Below are 24,748 nucleotides of genomic sequence, written 5' to 3'. Positions count from 1 at the left end.
AAATGAAAAATTAAATGCAGGTGAGCGACCCGAGACAATGGGGAAGCACGGTTCGTATGCTGACACACTGTGTAAGCATACCTCACTCGTAATTTATATACTTAATACCAGTGCTCATTTCACAATACTTCATGACATTTACAAATGCTGTCCAGGATTTAAAGTGCAAAACAAGTCCTGGCTGAATCGAAATTTTGCATCGTTGATGTAAAACGGAAAATCGTATCCAAAGCCTGTGGCATTCCAGACCTAAAAACGAGCAGAGCACCGAAACCTTGTATGTAGGGATCCACAACACCATTGTTTGTGAGAATCTCAGACCAGCATCAGCTTTCCATGGAAAAGACACCTTCTCCACACCCAAGCCATCCCTTTCCTACTTCTACCAACAACATTTTAATGAGTTGAACCATTTCTTTGCTGCCACAAAGTTAATTTCGTATTTTTTACCATTAGTATCACCCGTTTCTTCCAGGAACAAAATATGGTGTCAGTACCCCCTCCCTTAGGCAGAAAACAGTTGTTAAACTCACATGTACATGTACAAGTGAAAATTGCAAATTGTCTCCCCAGATTTGCCCAGCCATTTTCAATTCTATAATGAACACACGTACTGCACAGACAATTCCCTTATTTTAATATAGCAAGAAACACCCTCTCCCTCCGGGAGTGACCTGCGATGGTTGGGATGGTGGGCCAAATATATTAATCCCCCCAAGCATGGGTCAGTAAACCACTTGCATTGTGGCAGATGTACAAGCAAACATCGTAAGTCATCTTTCCACCCTCGTGAGGTTGGGCAGGGCAGGAGGATGGGGGTTATTTTGGGACCATGACCTGACCCAGGGTACCCCCAGCATGTGTGAAAGATTTTTTTGGAGATTGGCCCAGCCATTTTTTATTCTATAATTATCAGATTACAAACAAACAGATAATTGCCTTCTTACCTCTGCCACCAAAGATGAAGGAGGTTATGTTTTCACCCTTTTAATCTGTCTGTCTGTTTGTCTGTGTCCAGGATATCTCAAAAAGTTGTGGACGGATCCGGATGAAATTTTGTGGACAGATTCGGTGTGTGATGAGGATGAACTGATTCGGTTTTGATGAAGATCCAGATCCGGATCCGGATCCGACGACTAGAATTTTTAAAGTGATCCTTCACCATTGCGAGAGAGGGCCAAAAACGATATGTCGCACGATATTTCAAAAAGCTGTGGACGGATTCGGATGGAACTTGGTGGACCTGTTGAGTGTGTGATAAGGAAGAACTGATTCGATTTTGGAGAAGATCTGGATGCGAGAATTATTTAATTTTTGAAGTGATTCTTCACTGAAGAGAGATAGGGCTCAAAAACTATATATAGCATGATATTTCAAAGATGTATTGGTCCCGATGTGTTCTCGTGGATCAGGCATTGTGTGGCGGAGGTATGCGCTCTACCGAGTGCCCTTCGAGGTTTACTGTATATAGTAAGGTTATGACAATTAAAATAGACAAGGGGTGTGGGGAGGGGGGTTGGTGGTGAATGTTTCTTAAAATACAAATGACTACAAACTTTAAGGTGCTGATCCCATTAAAATTTGGAAGCAAAGCAAAGTCGAGCTCCATTTGTATTGAGACAGAAGGCCTGCATGGTGCTCAGTATTGTAAGGTGAACGATGGCAGGATTGCTCTGTTTTTAGCATTGTCTCTTCTGAGTTGTATGGTGATTGATCATTTCGCTTGTGAAGTTAAATCCTACAAGAACTACTGTCTGTCCTTTTGCAGTGCTATCAGGAGCCATTGTATCTCTGAGCATACCACCCTACAGATGGGGACATGAAGCCAGTTGTGTATCTAGCATTTTGGTTGTGAACACAAAATATCCCACTGTATCTCTTATAGTGTAGCGTGCAGGTCATTATATGCATGAGTATTAAATATGATATGTACGTTAATGATTGTGTAAATAAATATCGATGTTAAGTTAATGACATAATGGGTTTAGTACAGAGTATGCAAGTAAATCGATAGATCAAGTTAAAAGGGTGTGGATCGGAGGCATGAAGAATCGATTATTTGCCTCCTGTGTATAACCTTGTATACTGTAGATAACTGGCTAGGGTTCCACCAACCATGGTAATAGAAGAACCAAATTTTATGAAAGATAACACACCCAAAAAATGTGTGGAGTATGGTCTCCTGAGGCCACCTGTGTCATCAGCGATGTCTCGTGTTTCTGTGCTTGACCTTCATGCAACAAATACATTTACAACTTTATGGAAACAGACGAGAGATAAAATGAATAAAAATTTGCCCAACATATTCGACCAGTCAAAGCCCTCGTTCAGTCACTGCATCGAGATATTTTCATACACCTTCAAATTATTACAGCCCAGGTGATCATGCTGACCACATGACCAGGTCATGCTTTTGAAATCCCAGAGAATAGTCCCAATTTTCTATGTCTTATGCAATGGGATAGAATCAACAATTTGATTTTGAGTTCACTGTTGCAACCAATTGGTTGCAGAGTGGGGTTTACCCCGTAGATGTTTCTTCAACATTTTTTGCTGGACATCTCGTTTGTGAAGTCCTTCGCAATGTTCCTTGGATGCTCCTATGCTGTAAAGCCGTATTCACCCAATTGTGCTCATCGTGTACTGACCACCTGCTTATGGAAATATCAACAACTCTTGTTGTAATGTCTACTGAATACTTGGAAGGTACCGACATGTGTAGCAACCAACTTGGAAGCTGTTAAAGTCCAAGCCAGAAGGTAATGTTGTTCGTCAATGCATATTGGACTGGGATTCGATGATTAATTTAGCTTGTTTGTTGCAAGATTATTGAGATGAGGCTATGCTGCAAATGCATTTCCCCTGCACATTAAGGCAGCAGTTTGGAAATTGTCTTTGGTGCTGGTGTTGATAAATCGTCTCCTCTTCGCTAAACACCCCATGAGATCTTTAACGTCCACCAACTAATGCTGGTAGATGGGACACCCAATTTAATAACCACTCGAGGGACGACAAACTTTTGATGAATCGCCCTGCGAAGGGAATACCAGGGTGGCAGTTTATAGATTGGCCGAGATTCGAACCAGGCGAGACAGCACAGAGACTTGTGCACATTCCTCTCGATCGAGGAGGCTATCCTTCCAGCCCAAGAGACAATGATAAAATGTGAGGATCGAGGTCTATCTAAAATATAACAATTGGCCATTTTATTACAGCTTTTACATTCTTATCCATCAACATCCTCTCTTGTGTCCATCTTGCCTTCCTTACAACACTGTTACGGACTTTCGCCACTGTAACTACAAGATGTGGTGAATACTAAACGCAAACCCAAGGAAAAAAATCCATCCCTCTGCCAACCACTCTTCCCATGTTCCATTGTGTCATCACATTGCAAAAATACTGTTACGAATTTGGAATTCAATTGCACACAACATACAGGTTCCCTTAGTCAGCTATGTCGATAAGTGCATGTTCCCTAGATAGCTCACCTTCCATTGTTTAAATGTTCAGGAATTGATTAGATGCGCTGCGGATCGATTTAATAGTTGGGGAGCGAACAATGGAGACGTCCCTCCCCTCTTCTGCGAAGAGGAAGAAAAACCCTGCGGTGACCTCAACAACTCCCTCCCACCCGTGGTTGAGCGGGGGGGGGGGGTGGATCACGAGGGCATGAGTCACGCCAGATGCGGGGGAGGGGGGAGCAAAGGATAAAGAGGACATCTTTTGTTTCTTCGTGTGGGAGTCCCGTGGTAGGGCTGAGTTCGTGAAAGTCCCGTGTAAAGAGTTCGTGGGAGTCCCGTGGCAGAGTTCGTGAAGAGTCCTGTTCTGAGTCCCGTGTGCAGAGTTCGTGTGCTGAGTCCCGTGGTTGGGCTGAGTTGGTGGGCTGAGTTCGTGGGAGTCCCATGGAAGGGCCGAGTTCGTGAAAGTCCCGTGTAAAGAGTTCGTGAAGTCCTGTTCTGAGTCCCGTGTGCAGAGTTCGTGTGCTGAGTCCCGTGGGAGGAGTAAGTTTTTTTTTTTTTTTTTTTTTTTTTTTTTTTTTTTTTTGCTTTGGAGAGAGAGCAGTCGTTCAGCCATCGGGTCTTGCTTGGCTTGAGGCCTTAGGAAGCTTTTTTCTTCGGCTGGCTCAGTGAGCTTCGGCTGCTGCTTTGTTTTGGAAGGAACTTGAGCCGGTTGTTCGGCTCGAGCTGCGAGTGGAGGCTTCTTCCTCTTCTTCCTCTTCTTCTTGGTTCGTGGAGCTTTTCGTTCTCCATTTTGTTTCCCGGCTTGGTGCGACGCATCGGCCTCCTCTTGGAGTTGGTTCCTCGGGGAAGCGACGATTGACAGGAAGGATCGGCGCCTCCTCATCTCACCGGCACGTGTTGAGAAGCGCGGGAGGATTCGCGGGAGCTCGGGAAGGATCGCAGCGATTTGGATCGAGCTCGCTCTCGCTGGAGCCCGGGTCCGGGCAAGTTGAAGACCACACGAGGTGGAAAGGTTCGAGTCAAGCTCTGAGTTTCAGCTCACCTGTCCTCCGAGCTGGAGCTCGTGATTAAAGGCCTCGGCCACCGTTTCGTGTGTGCGCGTACGTGTGTCCGTGGGCCCGTCTAATAAGTAGGAACTGCTGTTAAGTGTAAATGACTGTACATAATAAGTAGACGGTTGTAGTTCTTTTGTTGCTTGTATAATTGCATACGTGTTTTACCTTATTTAATTGCATACGTGTTTTATTGTAATAAATGTCCTTGTGTGAATGTAAACCTGCTCGTTGCGTCCATTCCCTCATTGACTGAACATTTCGTGTGTTGGGAGTAAGAAAGCCGTTGGTTTGCCGTAATAGGGGGACATTTGGACCGACGGTTCTCAGCGATTAAGCCGCTCGGAATCGTGCACGGACAAGCTCGCCTCGGCGGTTTGTTCCGTACGAGATCCGTCGAGGGTGGAATACCCCGGTAGTTGGATCACATGGGTATTTAGGTACATTGAAGATTGGCAATCGACCCTACCCCACGTGATCTGCCCATTGGCGTATTTCGGTTCTTGTACAAGGACCCGTCGCTCGGAGTTATCCAGGCGGCGATCTATATTCCGGGCGATCGGTGGGGCCGACTCGACTTGCGGCTCCGTTCAGAGCGGTCGGTTGGTGGCCGACCCCCGGCCAGTAACAATACATTCTTCTCCCATAGGTGGCTGAGATCATGGTCTTGTACACACCAGGTTGAGATGCACTTTTACGAGCCATCAGCCTGTTTGGCATCACAACAGTCGTTCTGTCTATAAAGGGTCGTAGCATGTTTGCAGCGAGCTCCCAAAGCACGGGATTACAACGCGAGATGTATGTAACCCCAATTCATATTTAAAGGGACAAATGTGCCCAGTGTTTTTGATCCCCCATGCACGGACAAAACCTCCAATAGCAACAATCATTCACCGAGACAATAGGCAAACAGATGGAACATGCTAAACCACAGAACATCTGCCTCCATTTCGCTCGTCCATTTTCCCTCAGTCCATTATTACATGTTGCAGAGTCTTCTGGTTTGCGACAACATGATCCATCTGAAGGTTCCCCTCTGGATACCTTGTATGACTTGTATCTCCTTCGACTTTATCAACTTGCACACTTTCACACATGAAAACCCGTGAAGGTTTTAATCAGCGATTCTGGTGCGCTCATCGACCCACTCATCGGTGAGAGCGACTGGTGGTGTGTAACCAAGTTAAACGGGTATTTTAAGAGCTGAACACTTTATAAGGGAACTCGTATGTTAAAATCATGTACACTCGAGTGCACGTACCCGTCGCCCAACCTTCCATCCCAGGAGGCAATGAGTAAATGTGAGGATCGAGTTCTATTGCCTCTACAAAAACCTACAGTCATGATTTGGATACACTACCCACCCTTTTTATGTTTTTTTTTTTTTTTCTTTTTACGCTTGGTCCTTTTATTTGCAAATGGCTCAACGTTTGTGGCAAGCAATGTTCTGTACGAGTTTAAATAATCGCATACTCACCAACACCTTTGTGTAAACCTGAAGAACCACAGGCATCCCTTGTTTACTTATGTTGTCACACAGCCAAAGTGTTCAGAAGTAATCTTCCAAACAAATGTGTGTTGTGTTTACATGGGGACTAAGGAGTCATGTAGCTGTCCTCTAATGAAACATTCGTAAGAATTTGAAAATTGTGTTTGAATTCCATTGCTCTCTTCGGTTTATTGCATCTACTCGGCTGTGCGAGAACCGCAAGCCTCGCTTCCACGCTGCTCATTTGGGTGAAGGACGTACCGATCGAACCCAAAAGGAGGAATACTTTGTAAACTTCATGCGACGGGGACAGGTGGAATGAACAACCACAGATTGGCTACCATTGCACAGGCTTGATGAGGGAACTCATTATATTAATGCCATGTATACTCAAAATTTTGTTTTCATGGAATTTTTATGCACAAAACTGCTTTGTACACTTTCTGTGCAAGTGTGGTACAGTGTACATTGTTTGTTTCTTTTACCCTGTGCGTGTGAATTGAAAAGTGGGGTGAACTAATTGGTTCACTTTGTCTGTTTACAGACGCCAGGCTATGATCGAGGAACAACTTGATTTCATATGAAGTTTGTATTTTGAACACCGTGGGGCCACGAATCGGAACACGACCTTGCAGTTCAGCAGTGCGGTACTTTGGCTCTGAATTTGGCAAATTGTACGGAATTCTCGTCCAGAGCATGCATCCACAGAGAGCAGCACGGTAATTGTTTTACTCAGTCTGCCTGTCTGGCAGTCAAACAAAAATTGAAAATCATTCGAACCAGGAAACACTGTTTCCAGGGACGTCATAGACACAAACTATAGACATGAAAAACTAATTTAACAAGTTAAATAAGGCGGTGTCGAAGACAGTGCATCAATGGCGGTAAACTTAAAAATAAAAAAATTCCACAGCCTTTAAAAGCCTTCATTTTAATTCATTTGAATAATGTACTTGTCCACTGATGAATACAAATCAGCTTATTGTCACTTCTAAAAACCTCAAGTTTAACATTACTTGCACAAAATTTTACACCATCTCGACAAATCAAATTTGCCTCTCGTACTCCCAGTGTCGAGATTCATACAAAATCGCAGCTTGCAGCAAATGTAGATTGCGCCTCGGAAATGCAATGCAAAAGTTTTTAAAAGGCCCTTCCCATGTCCTTTATATCAACACTGTGTGGGGTAAGGTGCTCCATGAACTCTGTAGTTACCCTCGCCATAGGAGATGGTCTTGCATTTGGATCCATTTGTTTGTTTGTTTGTTTGTTTGTTTGTTTGTTTGTTTGTCTGTTTGTCTGCACAGAACGTGAGTATGTGAACGGTCAATACACTTTGGTGCATTAGACCCTTGAGAACTTGAAGACCTTTTGGAACAATCAGACTCTTAAATACCCCCAAGATCCTTTAAGACCCTTAAATATGCCGAAGAACCTTAAATATCCCGAAGACCCTTTTAGTCTACCTAACATCCTTTAAAACCCTCTAGACCATTTCAAACCCGAACACCCTTTAGATCCCTAAGACCCCCGTGTCATTCTCATGCAAGCATTGTTGTAAAATGCACATGAGAATCCAATGGCAGTACTGTATCGGATAATTATTTATTCTTTAACTTGCCTTTCTGTCAGGGAAAGCTTAGTTTTTGGACTCATCATTTTTCGAGAATAATGGCAGTATGAGTTTTGTATCACTCCAACAATGCTGTAAAATATAGGGCCGTGTGTCCTGAAGCTTATCTGTATCAGGAGTACGAGTCACTCAAGCGTCCCGCAGACCCTCTTAGACCCTGATCTTTGTTTTATTTTTGTTAATACCGTGAACAAACCTTGGTACATCATGGGTGATGAAGGTTGTGGTCAAGTTTCATCGAAATTGCGTGTATAGCTTTGGAGACGAGAGCAAATACCTCTTTAGGGAGGACCAACACCCCCCACCCCCCCCCCCCCAAACAGAAGCCTCTAGACCCTGATTATTTTTTTGTTTGTTTATGTCATGAACAAACTTTGGCACATCATGGGTGATGAAGGCTGTGGTCAAGTTTCATATAAATTGTTCGTGTAGTTTCAGAGAAGAGAGCAAATACCTATTTTGGGGGGTTTACCTTCCCCCCCCCGTAGACCCCCTCAATGAGCGCAGATTTTGATGCGGTCAATATACCTTCGTGAGGCATCAAATATTAAGCTTGTGGCAAAGTTTCATCAAAATATTGTGTTTGGTTCAAGCGATAATGACTAAAGAATTTACAAACTGACTGACTCACTCTCCGACAGACACTGCTCGATCGCATAAGTTTATATTACCTGACTAAAGTCCAGGTGAGATAAACAAAAAACAAAAAAAAGAAGAGTATCGTTAAAGAGCAAGTCGCGTTAACAAGAATCGTGATGCCATTGGCTTCGCATTCATGCTGACACAAACATCGTGGGGGCACTTTTAATGAAGGGGCTTGATCAGCAGCTTTATACCGGCAAAAATGTTATGCAATATCATGGTATGGTGCAAGTTGGAATCGCAGGCTTTCCTTTCACCAAAACCAGTGCCACACGTGAACCTTGCGTAGTTGACACAAACGTTGACGTTGCTTGCCTGTCATCGAAATTTCCTCGCCTGCCTTTGGGTGTAATCTTTGGTATGTCTACTTTGCTTTCGGCAGTGCTTGATCGAGTTGCCTGTCAAGCTTTATGCTTAGACATAAATTTACGGATCGTTTATTTTTTTTTCCAGGGTTAAATAAGGATGCCGTCTATGATGTATGATGTCTCAGATACACAAAGTACACATAAGAACTTTGGCGCATGAGGAGGCCATTCGGCCCATCATACCTGCGCTGCTCCAAACCGAGTATCACCCATCCACACACAAGCGACCTACCATGCACACAAGAGCCAATATCCCCAAACCTCTCTGTCTTCAATGCATCCAGGTACCTATCTAAATCACTGCCATTACCTTTCCTGGGAGTCCATTCCATGCGTTAACCACTCTCCGACTGAAAGACCCCTGTCTTAAAACTGTCCTCACGCTCTCTTTATTTACTCTGAAGCTACGGCCCTTTGTCCTAACACCGTTCACTCTGTTGAGAAAACTACACTTCACCTGTCTTGTCCACACGCTTTATTATTTTAAACATTCCTATCAGATTTTCTCGCAATAGTCTCCTTCCCCAATGTTTCCAAGTCCTGTCTCCTTCAGCCGCTCCTCATGGCTTAGTCGAGCTAAACCTGGAATCTATCTAGTAATTCGATGCTGTGCCTTCTCTCTGACAGCTTTGTCTTTCCTCAAATGTGGTGACAAAAATTGTGCACAATATTCTAGATGTGGCCACACTAAATTCCTGTACAATGTTAACACCACCTCTTTTGATTTATAAATGACCCCCCTCCGAATACAACCTAAACCCCCATTTCCTTTACGGATAGCTGCCTGGCACTGTGCTGCCTGCTTACCTCCCATATCTATTACCACCACCAGATCCTTCTCCTGTGTGACACGCTCAAAAATTACCCCTTGCATCCTGTAATCTCTATTTTAATTATTCTTACCCATCCCCAACACCTTACACTTGCTCAGGTTAAACTGCATCTGCCAATCTTTTGTCCAATCTATTAAATAAAAGGTAGAAATACAATGGATGGAGAAATATGCACTGTTTAGGAAAACAATCTGCGGCAAGCAGGTTTTCCTAGTTCTTGGCCGAAAGACTCAAGATTTACTGATGCACTCAGTGTTCCACAGCCTATGTTTGCATATTTTGCTATTGTTGTAACTCTAATGTATTGCAGTAACTTCACTGCAATCCAAAAAGTAGATATCTCGATCAACTTGCTTTACATGCATAACCGACGTCTGACATACTTGGACTCAAATCTAACTCCAGTTGCATATGAAACACCTTGTGACTCGACCTGAGACTTTGGAGTTTGAAGACTTCATAGACCTGGGACTCTAATCTTTAAACCTGCGACTTGATTGAGTAATTTTTTGCACGTTTGAAATGTAATTGTAACTCGTATAAACAACATCTTCATTGAGGAATTAAAGGAAATATGATTATCATGTGTCATGGAGGGAACCTGTCTTGCAGGGTGACATGGTGTCAAGTTGGGGAGTGAGTATTCATTAAAAACTGTGACCTAAAGGCGCTGTCACACCTTGACGATTTAGCCAGCGTATGCCGACTTATGAAAAATTTGTCAAACGCTGGCACATGTCGAATACGTTATGGGTAAGTTTTGTATACGTTAAGAGCACGCTGAAAAACACTGCCATACGTCGTAGTACGCTGGCTGTCATCGCTGTACTTTGCGGTTGTCCTCAAATTTTAGCATGCTTGAAATTTTACGAAGTATGCCAGCGTATGACTCACACGTTCCGCTACGCTGGCCAAAAGTTGTAGGCACGTTATGCGATCGTTGACACACGTCGACACACGTTACTTGTAAGTTACTCATAAGTCGAAACACGTCGAGGTAATGATTAGCGTACCCGAAACTTATTTATAACCTATGAGTAATATGTTGTAGGCACGTTACACGATCGTTGCACACACGTCGAGGCACATTACTTGTAAGTTACTCATAAGTCGAAACATGTCGAGGTAATGCTTAGAGTACCCAAAAGTTATTTCTAACCAATGAGTAACGTGCTTTGAACCTATGTGGAACGCACCTCCAACGCATATTGACGTATGTAGACATATTTGATTGACGTTTTCCGGACGACCACAGAACTTACTGAACGTGTTTCTAATTCACAGCTTCTGTATAATGGCGTATTGGCAGCGTTTAAAAAAAAACAACAAAAAAAACAACATTAACTTCCGATATTTCGTCACGTGCCGTTACGTCACGTCCGATTGCCTCTTCAGTTTGCTCATGTCTTATTCTTAGTTCCTCCTCTGTGCATATTTTCTGTTTGAGGATATTATCACGTCGACGTCGAAACTAAAAAGAAAATGTCCGAATATATTTTAAAATTCGTGATAGACTAAAAAAAACAAACAACAACAACAACAACTTCAGATATTTTGTCACGTGCCTTCATGGAGCCAAGGAGAAAAAAGAAAATGTGCCTTGACGGAGAAAATAAGTTTCGGGTATGCTAAACATTACCTCAACGTGTTTCGACTTGTGGGTAACTTACAAGTAATGTGTGTCAACGATCGCGTAACGTGCCTACAACTTATTCCCAGCGTAGCGGAACGTGTGAGCCATACGGCGAGTATGTCATAAAATTTTCAGCATGCTTCAAATTTCACGACGTACGAGACGTACTACGAAATAATGACAGCATACTTCCTCGTTTTTCAGCGTGCTCTTAACGTACACACAACTTACCCATAACGTATTCGACGTGTGCCAGCTTGGTTCGGCAAATTTTTCATAGGTCGGCATACGCTGGCTAAATCGTCAAGGTGTGACTGCGTGGTTGACACTTTCAATTTCCAGGTGGTTATGATTTCAATCGTCGTGCGGCAGGTTTTTAATAGGCTACGCCACGAGTTCGTCGGCGATACGTGCAGCGCGCTATGCCTAAGTTAAACTATCGTTGGGCATAGGTTGTGAACGCCGACAACAGGCTTAGCATTCGTTGGTATAAATTATCTATAAGACAATGAAACGTTCTGTGCCCGTAACTAATATGTTATGCATACGACCAACGTGTTATGAATACGACCAAAACTTTTTTAAAAACATCAAAATTTCAGCGTATGCCAACATTTTACATACATTTTTATACGTTGCCATTTCTGGCTAAATCGTCAAGATGTGACAGCATTCTTAAGGCTCGACCCTGCCACTAAACTTCTGACATGACAAAATCCCAATGAACTGTCTGATAAATTTTTACCAAAAACAAGTTTTGCATTAAAAATAAGAACATCCCTTTTTATGCAGATCTTTTTGCAATTATGAAAGAGCGAAATGATATCTGGTGTAAATTACTGTACACATATTGACATTTGTGAACGGTTTGTTACAGATGAATGTGATGCATGCAGACAAAGAAGTGTTAAAAAAAAAGTTTCATAAAAATGGAAAGAACTGTTGAGAGGAGTTCAATTGGACTGACATAGGAAGGCGGTTCACTTTGTCTATGAAAAAGCAGAAAATCAGGTTAAGGAAAAGTCTCGACCTATGTCAGTAACAAGGATTTGAGTAATGCCTGTGTGTGACCGACTGAGCTGTGGAGGAGCTCATGGTTGAGAGAGAGGGGACGGTGTGTGAAGCCAGGCAAGTGCATTAGAAGACTAAAAGATCACCAACCTCTCTGCCATCTAAAACAAAAGAACTTAATTTGGGTTTTAATAATTCGAACAACTTTTATAGCTTTGGGCTATTCAAAGGCGTAATGAAAGGCCAGGTAGGTCAATAAAGAGTGCCAGCACACAGTGAATAAGTTTTTTTCCACTGCAATGTCGAAATGCTGTGAGTAGCTGAGGAGCTTTAATGCTGTGAGGAGTTTCATGGAAGAATTTGTCACGGTGAAAAAATGCTTTAATGCCATCTCACTTGAGCTGCTAGTTCAGCTCTGTGGTTATCCCGAGGCAACTTGTGGCTGATGATGACACCAGAAAGTTCCATCGGACTATACGAATAAAAGAACTAATTAATCTTTCATGCCACTTTAGGAAATAGCTTCCCGAGTGAGGACTGGCAGGATAGCCGAGAGGTGTGCACACTCGCTTCTGAGCTGTCTTACTTGCTGGATTCCAATCTCGGCCCAGCTATAAACTGTCATCCTGGTGTTCCATATGTTGGGCGATGCATCAATGTATGGATATTCATCTGGGTGTCCCACCTACCAGCATTATTTGGTGGATGTAAAAGATCCCATGCTGGTCTTCGTAAATACTATGACAGGGGTGGTTCCATTACCAATAAGCTTACTCTCACTTGCCAAGCCAGCTGTTCCTTATCAACCGTTTCAATGGAGTGCTTGCTTGAATGCTTAAGCCACTTGTCGAGCGCTCTACAAGCTGTTTGGTAATGGAGCACACCCCTGCTATCGCCAATACCCTGAACAAATTTCGAATTCCTGCTCTAACCTCCAGGGGGAGTTCAGTGGCACAGACACACCCCCAGAAGGTAATGCTACCTGCAGTCATGTGTTGCAGATGAAAACTAAAGCTTCCCCAGGGAAGTTTTGAGTTGAGGATGTATTAAAACCTTTATCCTTTTTGTGGTATGTCAATTTGTTAATTGATAGTAAGATTACAGTTATCATTCAGAATATCAGTCTGTAACTCATTTTTGTGGTTTGGTGTGACTTTTGCCAATTTGTATGTGTGTGGATGTCAGCCGATGAGGAGGAATTTGGAGAAAAGACAAATAAGAGGTCAATTATGTGGAGCAGGACCTCAGACCCACAGAGAGATACACATTGGGTCCTGTTGTTTAAGAGATGTTGCTTGTCATTGGCACGTCTGATAAATCATCCTTATAATAGAACGAGATTTTTTTTTTTTTGCCCCCATTTGACTTAGTCTGAAACGGGGGCTTATGGATTTGGTGTCGATTTTCATGTCTCCGCGTACGTGCGTGTGCGTCCGCAACCATATCTCGGACATGTATGGGCCGATTTTATTCGTACTTGATAAAAACAGAATACATCATGGTACACATATGCACGTCATTTTTTTTTTGACATCAGATCCAACATGGCTGACTGGCGGGCATTTTAGTTGTTTAAAAAAAAAAAAACGGTGTCGAACACATCCGCAACCATTTCTTGGACATGCATTTACCGATCTTGTTCAAACTTGATGACATGGAATATGTCTCCCCAACCATTTCTCTGACATGCATGGTCCGGTTTTGTTCAAACTTGGCACAAGCACAGGAACCAATGGCCCACATTTGTGCATAACTTTATTTTGCGATGGGATCAAAAATGGTCGACTGCTAGACTGGCAGCCATTTTAGTTGTAAATAACCCGATGTTGACCACATCCTCAACCATTTCTCGAATAAGCATTTCCAGATGTCGTTCAAACTTGGAACACAGATAATGAATGTGATGGTGTACATAAGTATGTCATTTTTTTTTTCCAACATCAGATCCAATATGGCCGACTGGCGGCCATTTTAGTTTTAATAAACCCGGTATCAAACACGTCCTCAACCATTTCATGGACACGCATTTACCAATCTTGTTCAAACTTGGCACACGGATACTGAATTATGGCTTATATAAGCATATCGTTTTATTTTGAGATCAGATCCAAGATGGCTGATGGGCGGCCATTTTAGTTGTAAAAAAAAAATCTGCCGATGACTACATTGTCGACCATTTCTCGGACAAGCATTTACCGATGCTGTTCAAACTTGGCACACAGATAATGAATGATGGCTTACATATGCACGTCATTTTTTTATTTTTCGAGATCAGATCCAAGTTGGCCGACTGCTGGCCATTTTGTTACTTATCTGTGTCCCCAACCATTTCTCAGATATTTCTCAGGTCCGATTTTGTTCAAACTTGGCACAAGCACAGTATATGATGGTATCGTTGTTTTAGAGACGGGGCATGACTACGTAGATCAGTGTAATCAAACTCACAGCTTTTAATCGTTGGTCTCACAAAATGTCTGGAGCGCCATAAAACAGGAGGGGCACCGTAAACCAGTACAGTTGTCGTAAAGCAACAGTGCGAACAACCATTAGCTCACAGCACTGATTTAACATGCCAGTCTGCGGACATAACAGTGCCCCTCACTTTATTTTGCGATCTGATCAAAGATGGCCGACTGGTAGACTGGTGGCCATTTTAGTTGCACGTATATATGGGCTAGCCAATTAAATGTACAGCCTTTCCAGCAAAATTGCAAAAACAATGGGGGCTATGACTTTTTTGTCTTTTTTTACTTCTTGTTAATAATTCTGCCCAAGCTAAGTTAACAGTGTATTTAAAAGAACAATCTATTGATTAAAGTAAAGTTTCAGACTCCACTATCTGATCTCATGCAATGGGACTTCATTCATTTAATCCCATCTTTCTTATGGGGTCTGTGGAGGAGAAAGTTTGACCCAAGTTTTCACGAACTGGATGGCCAGACCTGATGTTTGACTGACTGAAGGTGATTTGGGCAGGAATAATGATTCAGCAGTCTCATATCTGGTCAAGAAATAGGGTGAGCATGCCTGGTGTTCGCTTAATGGTTAGGGTGGTGGGCTTTGGATCCTAGGGTCCTGAGTTCAAATCCCGCTCACCTGTTGAATTAATACCAGGTGGGGTGAACTCTGCCTGCCATCCTTCCGAGATTGGCAAAATGAGTGCCAGCATGCTAGTATACTGTGTCGGAGTGGCAACCCATCCAGGATTGTGCCCACTAGCCAAGGAGACTGCTTAAGCAGCATCAACGATAGGTGTCATAGTTTGGCCCAAATCTCCTCTCCAATAGGGTGAGTATTTGTTCTGAAAAAATAGGCATTCTTGGTCTTGCACCCTCAGCTCTTTCTGTGCTTTGTCCCCTCCATCGATCTGCAGTGTGCACAAAAGTCCATCATAAACTACCCAAATTGAGAATCACTGCTCACCTCCTTTCATTTGTTCCTCCTTTTTCCTGTCTGTGGAGCCAACTTCCATATTCTCTTCACTCTCATTCTCCCCACCAGGTCTTCAAGACAGCTGTTATATACATATATCTGTTATATAAAGCTCTTTCTAACCACTCACTCACTCACTCACTCATTCACTCACTCATTCACTCACTGATATTAAAGATCAGTACCTTCCGGATGACGTAGAAAGCTGAAATTGTGCGTGCTGATGGACATCCAAGCCACTTCACTGTGAAAAAAAAATCACAGAATCGTCGGACAACATCCATAAATTGTGAGCACAGTAATTTTGTGTGACGACGGACATCAAAGCCGATACAACAGGAAAAAATCACAGAACTGTCGGAAAGCATTGGGAAATGAAAGAAATAAATTAAGGAAAAATCAAATGCAGGTGAGCAACCCGACACAATGGGGAAGCACGGTTTGTATGCTTACACAAATTGTAAGCACACCTGGCTTGTGTGTGTGTGTGTGTGTGTGTGTGTGTGTGTGTGTGTGTGTGTGTGTGTGTGTGTGTGTGTGTGTGTGTGTGTGTGTGTGTGTGTGTGTGTGTGTGTGTACGTACATATGTTACACAATTTGCCATTTCTTCAAATGCGAACTGATAAGACATTACCAGGCATACATTATTGTCATCCACTTTCCACTTCAATTATTATTGGTCCGAATTATCCTTGAATTTTAATTTAAAAGTCAGCAGAGCTCAATTTTGAAGAAGTCACTGAGTGCAACTATATGACGTGTCAATATCTCATGACATCATTCTGTGCAACACGACTTGCTGTACAACTTGTCGTCTTACGGTTCTGGTCTTCGAAATAAACAAACAGCTTTAAAAAGTAGTGATTTAATGTGGATCATATGTTTGTTTCCTGTCGCTTTTGACATATTCATCTACAGTCTTCCTCGTGCACATCACTTACTTGCATTGAGTGGCAGACCAGAAGTCTGTTGGATATTATTAATGCAGTTACAGGACACACTTGCGTCGTGACACTCACTCGTTCCCATTTAGGCATTTGTTTTATTTATTTTATTTTTGGATTACCTTGAATGGGTTTTATTCTTACACATATTGTCCTGCGATTCCGTGAACTCGGTCCCTGTTAGTATATATTCGGGTTCATGGTAATGACCTCATTGTCAGCCTTTGTCATTGCCCTCCCGACATGAAGGATTTGACATCAAAATTGCCAAAATATTATTTATTTATGAAGCACAGCTACCACTGTGAGGCCATTTGCTCTTTCGTTCCAGTTCATTCGATCCGTGATAACCTGGGATTTCGTTTTCTGAAACACATGCTGCAGCTGCTGCAACAATGAAACCTTTGATCTGATGTATAATTCTTTTCAAAACCTATCTTCTTTCCTCAAACACTGGCCTCACCTTGACACCACCTGGAGTGTGGGACTATGATGAAGCAATTTTTCTTTCCAACGATGAAATGGAAATTAAGGGTTAAGCATAAAAATTAGAAATTGTAAAATAAATAAATGATATTAAATCCTCTACCCCCCGCCCCCCACTCCCCCTGCCCCCCACACACACACCTTCCTTTCTCCACTTTAATCCATTCTCGTAAACCCCTTCATTATTTTCTCCCTCCTCATCACCAACTTCCTTATTCTCTTTCTTCTCTGATATCCCCCATCCTTCCTCCTTTTCTTAAATTAAACTCACCCCCCTCCCCAACCCAGTCTATTTATAATATTTAAACGGCGCCAGAGCATGAAATGCATTTGATAAAGGAAAACTAAAAAGTCAATGTTGTGGTCACCTTTGCTACCTCACAATTCCTCTTAGTAATTTTCTCGTCTCCTGAGTATCATGTCAAAGCAAAGCCATTTTCTGTGGGTTTTGTTTTTTGTCGTACATGCACGAGCCCCTCAAAAAGGAATTGGTCCATTTAAATTATGGACCAGACCACAAAGTCTCAAGTCATTCCTTCTGTTCTCAACTTACCTCTTGGGGAAAGCTGAACTATATCCTCTAAACACACATATATATATATATATATATATATATATATATATATATATATATATATATATATATATATATATATATATATATATATATATATATATATATATACACACACACACACACACACACACACACACACACACACACACACACACACACACACACACACACACACACTCACACGACAGAAGTAAATAGACATCATGCTTTTTAAAGAATTTACTTCTTGTACATTTGATCCATTTTAATACATACACTAGAATTTGGTAGACTTACCACTTGCAGATTTCAATGCTTTTACTCTTTCAGACATAGAACTAATGAGTTCCAAAATTTTCTCTTGTGGGATTTCTGCCCAGGCTTCATGAAAACGGGTTAGCAGTTCTTCCCGTGATGTTGGTTTCCTGGACTTTTTCCACACAGCTCAATCCAATATGGCCCAGAGGTGTTCAATGGGATTCATGTCAGGACACTGACTTGGCCATGGAAGTCGTTTGATCCCATTTCTGTCCTGCCATTCTTTGTGTTGTTTTTGACCATCTGACCAGTGGAGAAGACGGGGTGAAGTCCATCCACAAGGATAGAAATGTATATCGTAGAGATGATGTTCCCAACACACTCCACAAGCTCTGACCGATCAGCGCTCCAGATTTCTCCCCACACCATCACTGAATAACCGCCGTGTTTAACTGCAATCGGTTCAAATAGAACTCTTGAATGGGAAGTCTCTCGACCCATACATGTCCACTGTCAGAAAATTGAGCAAATTTGAACTAATTTGAAAAAAAATGACAGTTTGCCAAAACTCCAAGTGTCTGGTGGCCATCTCGTCAGCCCACTTCTTTCTCCTTTGAATGTTGGCTGGTTTAAGAAGAGGTTTTCTCTGAGCTGCTCTCCCAGAGTAGCCCAGTTGATGAAGGTACCGCACGGCAATTCTTGAGCTAACTTGGACCTCCTCTGCACCATCTGCTGTGTTGCAATGGGGAGTTTTCTCAATGGACTTCCTGACAGCTCAAAGACATCTTTTTGAGGGCCCAGATCGACCAGAATGAGAAGCTGTGGATTCCTTGCCTTCACTGGTGAATTGCACACTCACCCAGTTGACCGTAGAACGTGGAATGCCAAGGTTCTGAGCTATCTGATGCTTGATGACTCCACCTTCTGAATGGCCCACAATTTGTCCTCCTTGAAAATCGCAAAGGTCAAGTGCTCCCTGGGTTCGCGGCATAGTTAATTGTCTTGCACTACCCAGGAACTCATTTCTGAAAATAAATAGTTGAATATGAGTACAAATCGCTGAGTAAAACTTGCTTTATACAGATGAAATGAATAAATTTAAGGTATCTCTTTACTTGTGTGCGTGTGTGTGTTTGTGTGTAGCTTGGTCCTTGGATGTGGAGGAGACATCTCAATGTAAATTAAGTTGGCAAAACTGTGAGCATTAGTGATAGGTGTCACCGCACAGGGGGAGGGGGGGGTGCTGTGTTAATTAGGTAGGGATGAAGGCTAATTTCTCCCAGTATGTGATTGCCCCCTGTGACCTTCTCCGATGTTTTTGCATTTCATCACCGGCGATAATAAAGGATCGCGTCCTCAAAACAACAGCCACCAAGCTGCACTTCCAAGCAGGCAAGAAAACCCTGCCTCCAGGATTGACACCACTGGAGTGGATGATTAATGGGCATAATGTCAGAGTGGAGGAGAGTTACTAAGGATAGGAGGAGAGTCTTACGGTGTGCGACAAGAACGTAGTTGAGAGAAGAGGTTCGGAGCGGGACAGAAGCGAGAGAGGCAGGATCGGCAGTTGAAAGAGAAGGGCATTATGGCTGGTTTTTCCTCGACACGGTGAAGAAGGCTGCACGATTCTTGTGTTCGTGCTGAGGAAAATTGGCTCGTGTGGTGGAACAAGATGCTGGCCATTCACTGTTGCTGGATCATGTGAGACTAGCCTCATGGTCTCATGTTGTACCAACGGGGAAGAGCCGGTGCCACTTTGCAGCGTCAGCAAGAGCGATTGACGAAAGAAGTTGCACGGTGGTTTCTGAGCCCTGGTGTTGAGTATCGCTGCCTGATTTGTCTCCATTACATTTCCCGCCAAGAGTGGCTGGGCACCATTTTGGGCGCATTTTCCCATGCAGTGACGAAGCAGGTTGTTAATTATCAAGTGCCGGGATAAAGGAAGGATTTTTCTTTTATTATTCTATTCCCATGTCTGTATTAAAGTATGTTTGAGGCGCCTCAAAATTAGATTTAGTTTGATGTCACGTTCCGTTTTTATATGCATTTTGAATTACCTTTGTAAATATTTGATTTATTTCCATTAAACCCCATATTTATTTAAGTTGTTCCTTGCAATATATATATATATATATATATATATATATATATATATATATATATATATATATATATATATATATATATATATATATTTTTTTTCCATGCTCTTCTGTCTGAAGTAAGTTGCATTAAGTATCCAAGAAGACTTACACAAGGTAAGTGCTATGCTTTATCAAACCCTTCCCAGAGTTCCTCCACAGCTGTAAAGGTCAGGTCAGGTATGGGAGCATGTGCCAGAACAGCGAGTCGCTGCGTCCACTTTCCGCCGGTACTCCAGGGGCCTCCGTCTGGCCATCCCCCAGGCAGATGCCAGGCCCATCCCCATCTCCTTGAGATGATGGTCAATCTGCTGCAACCACGAGGCATGTGGTCGGCCCACTGGCCTCCTCCACTCATGAGACTCCCTCGCTGAGAGAATCTGGTGAGCAGGATCAGCGTCAGGAAAACGAGCCACATGTCCATACAGCCACAACTGACGCTCACGGACTATGCAGGTAACAAATCTCATCCGAGTTACTCTCAGCAACCGCTCGTTGGACACAAAATCCAACCAGCGATAGCCAAGGATTCTCCGAAGAGACCTGGTACCAAAGGAATTAAGTCTCCGTCTCAGATCCTTGGTAAGAGTCCAAGTCTCGCATCCATAGAGCAAGACTGGAAGTACCAAGGACCTGAAGACTCGGACTTTCGTCCTCCCGCACAGGTACCGGCAGCGCCACACCCCATGATCCAGTGAATCCATGACTCCCCAGGCCCGACCCAGACGTCTATTGACCTCTGACTCACAGCCAGCAGAGACATGACTATCACTGCCAAGGTAAGTGAATCTCTCCACGACCTCAACATCCTCACCACAAACAGACACAGACAGAACAGCAGCATCCAAGATGTCACCGAAAGCTTGGATCTTAGTTTTGATTCGAAAGCTTCGAAAGCTTGGATCACCCTCAGTGCACGTACAGTTTTACGCCTCAGCTCCCTGAACAGCTCAGCTCTGCCATTCAGCCTGGCCCTGCGACTCTGGTCAATGGTATCCAGTGTCCCTTGAGAGACAAAATTCTTCTTTGCCCTGCGGTGAGCTCCAAGACATCCACCGGCAACATCAAGGACGGTGGTCTTGAAGGCACTCCACAACTCTTCAGGACCCCCCAAAGCACCCAGACCCCCCAAGTGTCCACTCAGCCTGTTCGCAAACTCCTCAGCTACTCTCTCATCCCTGAGCTAGCCAACATCCAGCCTAGGCTGGGATGGTACCATTCTCCAGGATTTAAGGTGCAGCTTTAGAGTTGCTACAACAAGCCTGTGGTCAGTATTGAGGAACTGAGCACTCCGGTAGACCCTGCAGTTCTGGATCATCCTCCAACGACCGTCAATGAGGACATGGTCAATCTCCTTTGCCACACCGCCAGCGTTGGAATACCAAGTCCAGCGATGACCTTGTGGGCGCTGAAACCATGAACCAGCCACCCTAAGTCCATGACTTCTTGCAAAGTCAAGGAACTTAGTGCTATTCTGGTTCATAGTTCCTGACCCATGGGGACCAACACATGTCTCATAACCATCCCTATCAGTTCCAGTCGATGCATTGAAATCCCCCAAGACAAGAAGTGTATCTCCTCTGGGGCACTGATCAACCACAGACTCAAGCGTGGCGTAGAATGCATCCTTCACGGTGAGATCACTCGCCTCAGTCGGAGCATAAACAGAGACCAGGGAAATGACACCTAAGGAGTGTCGAATCCTTAATCTCATAATATGCTCGTTGACCGGTGTTACCTCAATTATCATTGGGGTCAGCTTATTGGACACAGCTACAGCAACTCCTTGGGTATGGTAACCATCAGAGCGACCAGACCAATAGTAGGTGTAACCACCCACCATGATCTCGCCACAATCCGGTCTCCGAACCTCAGAAAGAGCTGCAATCCCGATGTCCAAACGCTTGAGCTCAGATGATAACAGAGACAGGTGATCATCCTCTCTTAGGGATAGGACATTCCAGGCACCCACCTGAAGGGACCGCCTCAGGTTATCCCAAGGAGACCGCCGTCTGGTGGACGACACCTCAGCACCACTCCAACACACTCTCCCGCAATCTGACCCAGGGATGTTACCCCGTAGTTTCCTTCCTATCATCAAAGATTGGAGGTCCTGAAGGCTTTGCCCCAATCCCATCATCCGGTGAGCTGCCCTGCGAAGGGAAGCTGCACAGGAGGTACTCCCACGGAGTGGGTTTTCAGATTTTTTTGCGTTTTTGCGTTTTGCGGAATGAAGTGTTTTACGTTGGCCGGAGTGCGAATCCTGCCACCAACCTCCTCATAAAAAGTAACCCAACTGCAGGAGGACGTCCGCAGACACAGTTGGGCACTAGATATGGATGGCCGTTGGCTCACAATGAGCTCCTCCGCCCTCCGCCCTTTGACAGCTGTAAAGACATTCACAAATAGTACACACATGAGAATCTCAATGATGCACAGCCCCTCAGCTGCCAGACTGGTTTCATCACTTATTAGCGAATCATCAGTGACGGTGTAGACAGAAATGTATACCAAACAAGTCTCCCAAGCATGTACCGCATGCAAATGTCAACCAGAGTTGGTATCAAAGCCACCCAATGCTCGCCTGTTTATACATTTATCATTTTTAAAAGACTAGTCTAATATATTTTTTATAAAGCATTGCAGTGAAGTCTGATCCAAATAATTTTAAAGCAAAATACTGTATGTGTTTGTATATTGTAATCAGTAAAAAATAGTGTGGTCGATAAAAACATGAGAAAGGAAAAAAACTTTAACGTTGATGTGCTACAAAAAGTTAAGTTCAAAACAGGTCAGAAATTTAAAAAATTTGAAATTATTTTTTAATTTCAACTTCACTACACCAATAATACACATATTAAATGAATGGCAAGCTTCTAAATAACTTGCACCAAAAACTTTAACATTTTCACTCTCACGCTCACGCCGGGGGTATCGCTATAGCTCCCTGTTCTTCGAACAGGCGAGCTAAAAACGATCAACATATGAATGAAACACAAAGACACACACTCACATCTCTCACCTGTGAATGGAGGGAATAACAAATTTGCTCTCACCTTATCAATACCCAGTTGGCTAGGATTATATAAATAAGTCGACTCCTCCCATGCTCTTCTTGCCGAAGAAGGCTGTATTAAGCAACCAAGAAAGGCTAACAAGGTAAGCCCTTTTGCTCTTTCAAACCCTTCCCAGAGTTCCTCCACAGGGTGATCAACATCTGGAAAGGGTGCAGTCTGAGGAACTCTTATGCCTCATAATATGTCACAATCTGTCTTGGGCGGATGACATTGCCAAACTGGCTTCGAAAGCTGGCAAATGCTTCAGTATTCTCCACAAAGCTAAGTAAATTATGATCTAATCGGAGTTCATTACAGTGTATAAAGCCATCATCCAAAGTGTCATGTAGTGTTGGTCCCTACTCTGAGCTGGTGCAGCCACTTTAAATTTTTATCTCCTGGAGGTGATCAAGTCTTAAGTTCTTCACATTTTATTGACATATCTCGGCAGGAGGCAAAGTCTCAGGGTATGCTTCTCACCCACCACAGGCAGATTGAGGGACTCTCAGTTTCCTTTTGCTTCACTTCTGGTCTCTCTCCTCTTGCCCTCTTGTCCCTCCATCCACCCCTCCCCCAGCCCATCCAAGTTTCATATGTTCTTTAAGAATTCCACAACTGTTTACCCTTTCCAATTGTAAGCCAAATACTGATGTCCATTCCTTCAGTCCTCCATTCTCTTATTTGTGCAATCAAGTCCCTGTCTGGTTTCTCATGCCCCTCCCTTCAGTCCCCTCAAGAGTGCTGCCCATCATAACCTGATCCTTTCTCCCAAATCCATGACTGCTCTCATATACTATCGTTGACCCCCTCCTGCCCCTTTGCTTTCGGCCTTTCATCCGTCTTTATGCGATATCTTTGTCTCCCTGTTCCCCTTTGATCTAAGTCTTTGAACCACCTGTGATCTGGTGATTAGCTCTTCCATGAGCCTAGATTTTTGTATGCGAAAAATTACAAACAGATAAATGATGTTTGCCATTTCGCAGCAAATCAGAAACTTTGCCTAACCTAAGGGTTACAGAGCATGACCAAGCTATAGCTCCAGCGGCAGTTTATAATGACTGCAATGATTGCAAAAGGCATCAGCACACACTCATTCAGCAAGACTCATCTCCTTGGTCATGGGTGTGTCTCATTGGTTGTCATCTCCATGCTCAGGTTTTGAAATGTGGAATGGAGTCCTCTCAGGGCTCAATGTATCCCCATCCGTTTTGGTAAAAGCACGATTCATGGACGAAGCTGTGAAGTTTCATTGTTCTCAGTTCTGTTCCGAGCACTCTTTTCAGGATCGTCGCTGAGTCCCGGATAGCCTCCACCTGCAATTTGTTTGTGGTAATGTTCCCAGGGATGGTTTGTAGGATCTTTGTGAGGTTATTCTGCATCATTCCTTCCTGTTGCTCCAATTAATTATATTATCACTGGTACAATTTTGGCACTCTTCAGCTTCCAAGATCTTTTGACTTCATGATTGAGATCTTGATATTTGGTAATTTTCTTGATTTCTGCGTTATTTAAACCAAAACCACTGGGTACGAACACCTCAATTAGCAATGCCTTCTTTTCTTTTTTTGTACCTCAGTACTACTGTATATCCGGTTACAATGCTTTGTTTACTCTGTTCACACTCAATGTGATCATCAGGAAGTATGTGAGCATCAATTCCTTGTTTTCAATTATCACTTGTGGTTTGGGTTTCCATAAGTTTTCTGGGACTAGAACATTGAATTTTTTGCAGATGTGCCGGTGGATTACT

General features: G+C 43.3%; 1 long non-coding RNA gene across 5 annotated transcripts in view; it reads left to right on the top strand.

The window, feature by feature from the left end:
* Window positions 1-24,748, top strand: part of LOC147030490 (uncharacterized) — a 53,812-nt gene that overhangs the window by 24,829 nt on the left and 4,235 nt on the right. The window contains exon 5 of one of the 5 annotated variants that reach the window (XR_015056393.1): window positions 1,019-2,511. The exons of the other annotated variants lie outside the window; for them this stretch is intronic. This is a non-coding gene — a long non-coding RNA (uncharacterized LOC147030490). Of the gene's footprint in view, window positions 1-1,018; window positions 2,512-24,748 lie in introns of those variants that run through there. 5 annotated transcript variants of the gene reach the window in all.

The sequence above is a fragment of the Eptatretus burgeri genome, chromosome 3 (assembly GCF_056783735.1).
Source record: "Eptatretus burgeri isolate ZD-2024b chromosome 3, Ebu_testis_v1, whole genome shotgun sequence".
In the NCBI taxonomy this organism is placed as follows: Eukaryota; Metazoa; Chordata; class Myxini; order Myxiniformes; family Myxinidae; genus Eptatretus; species Eptatretus burgeri.
This window is presented reverse-complemented; position numbering and strand designations above follow the sequence as displayed.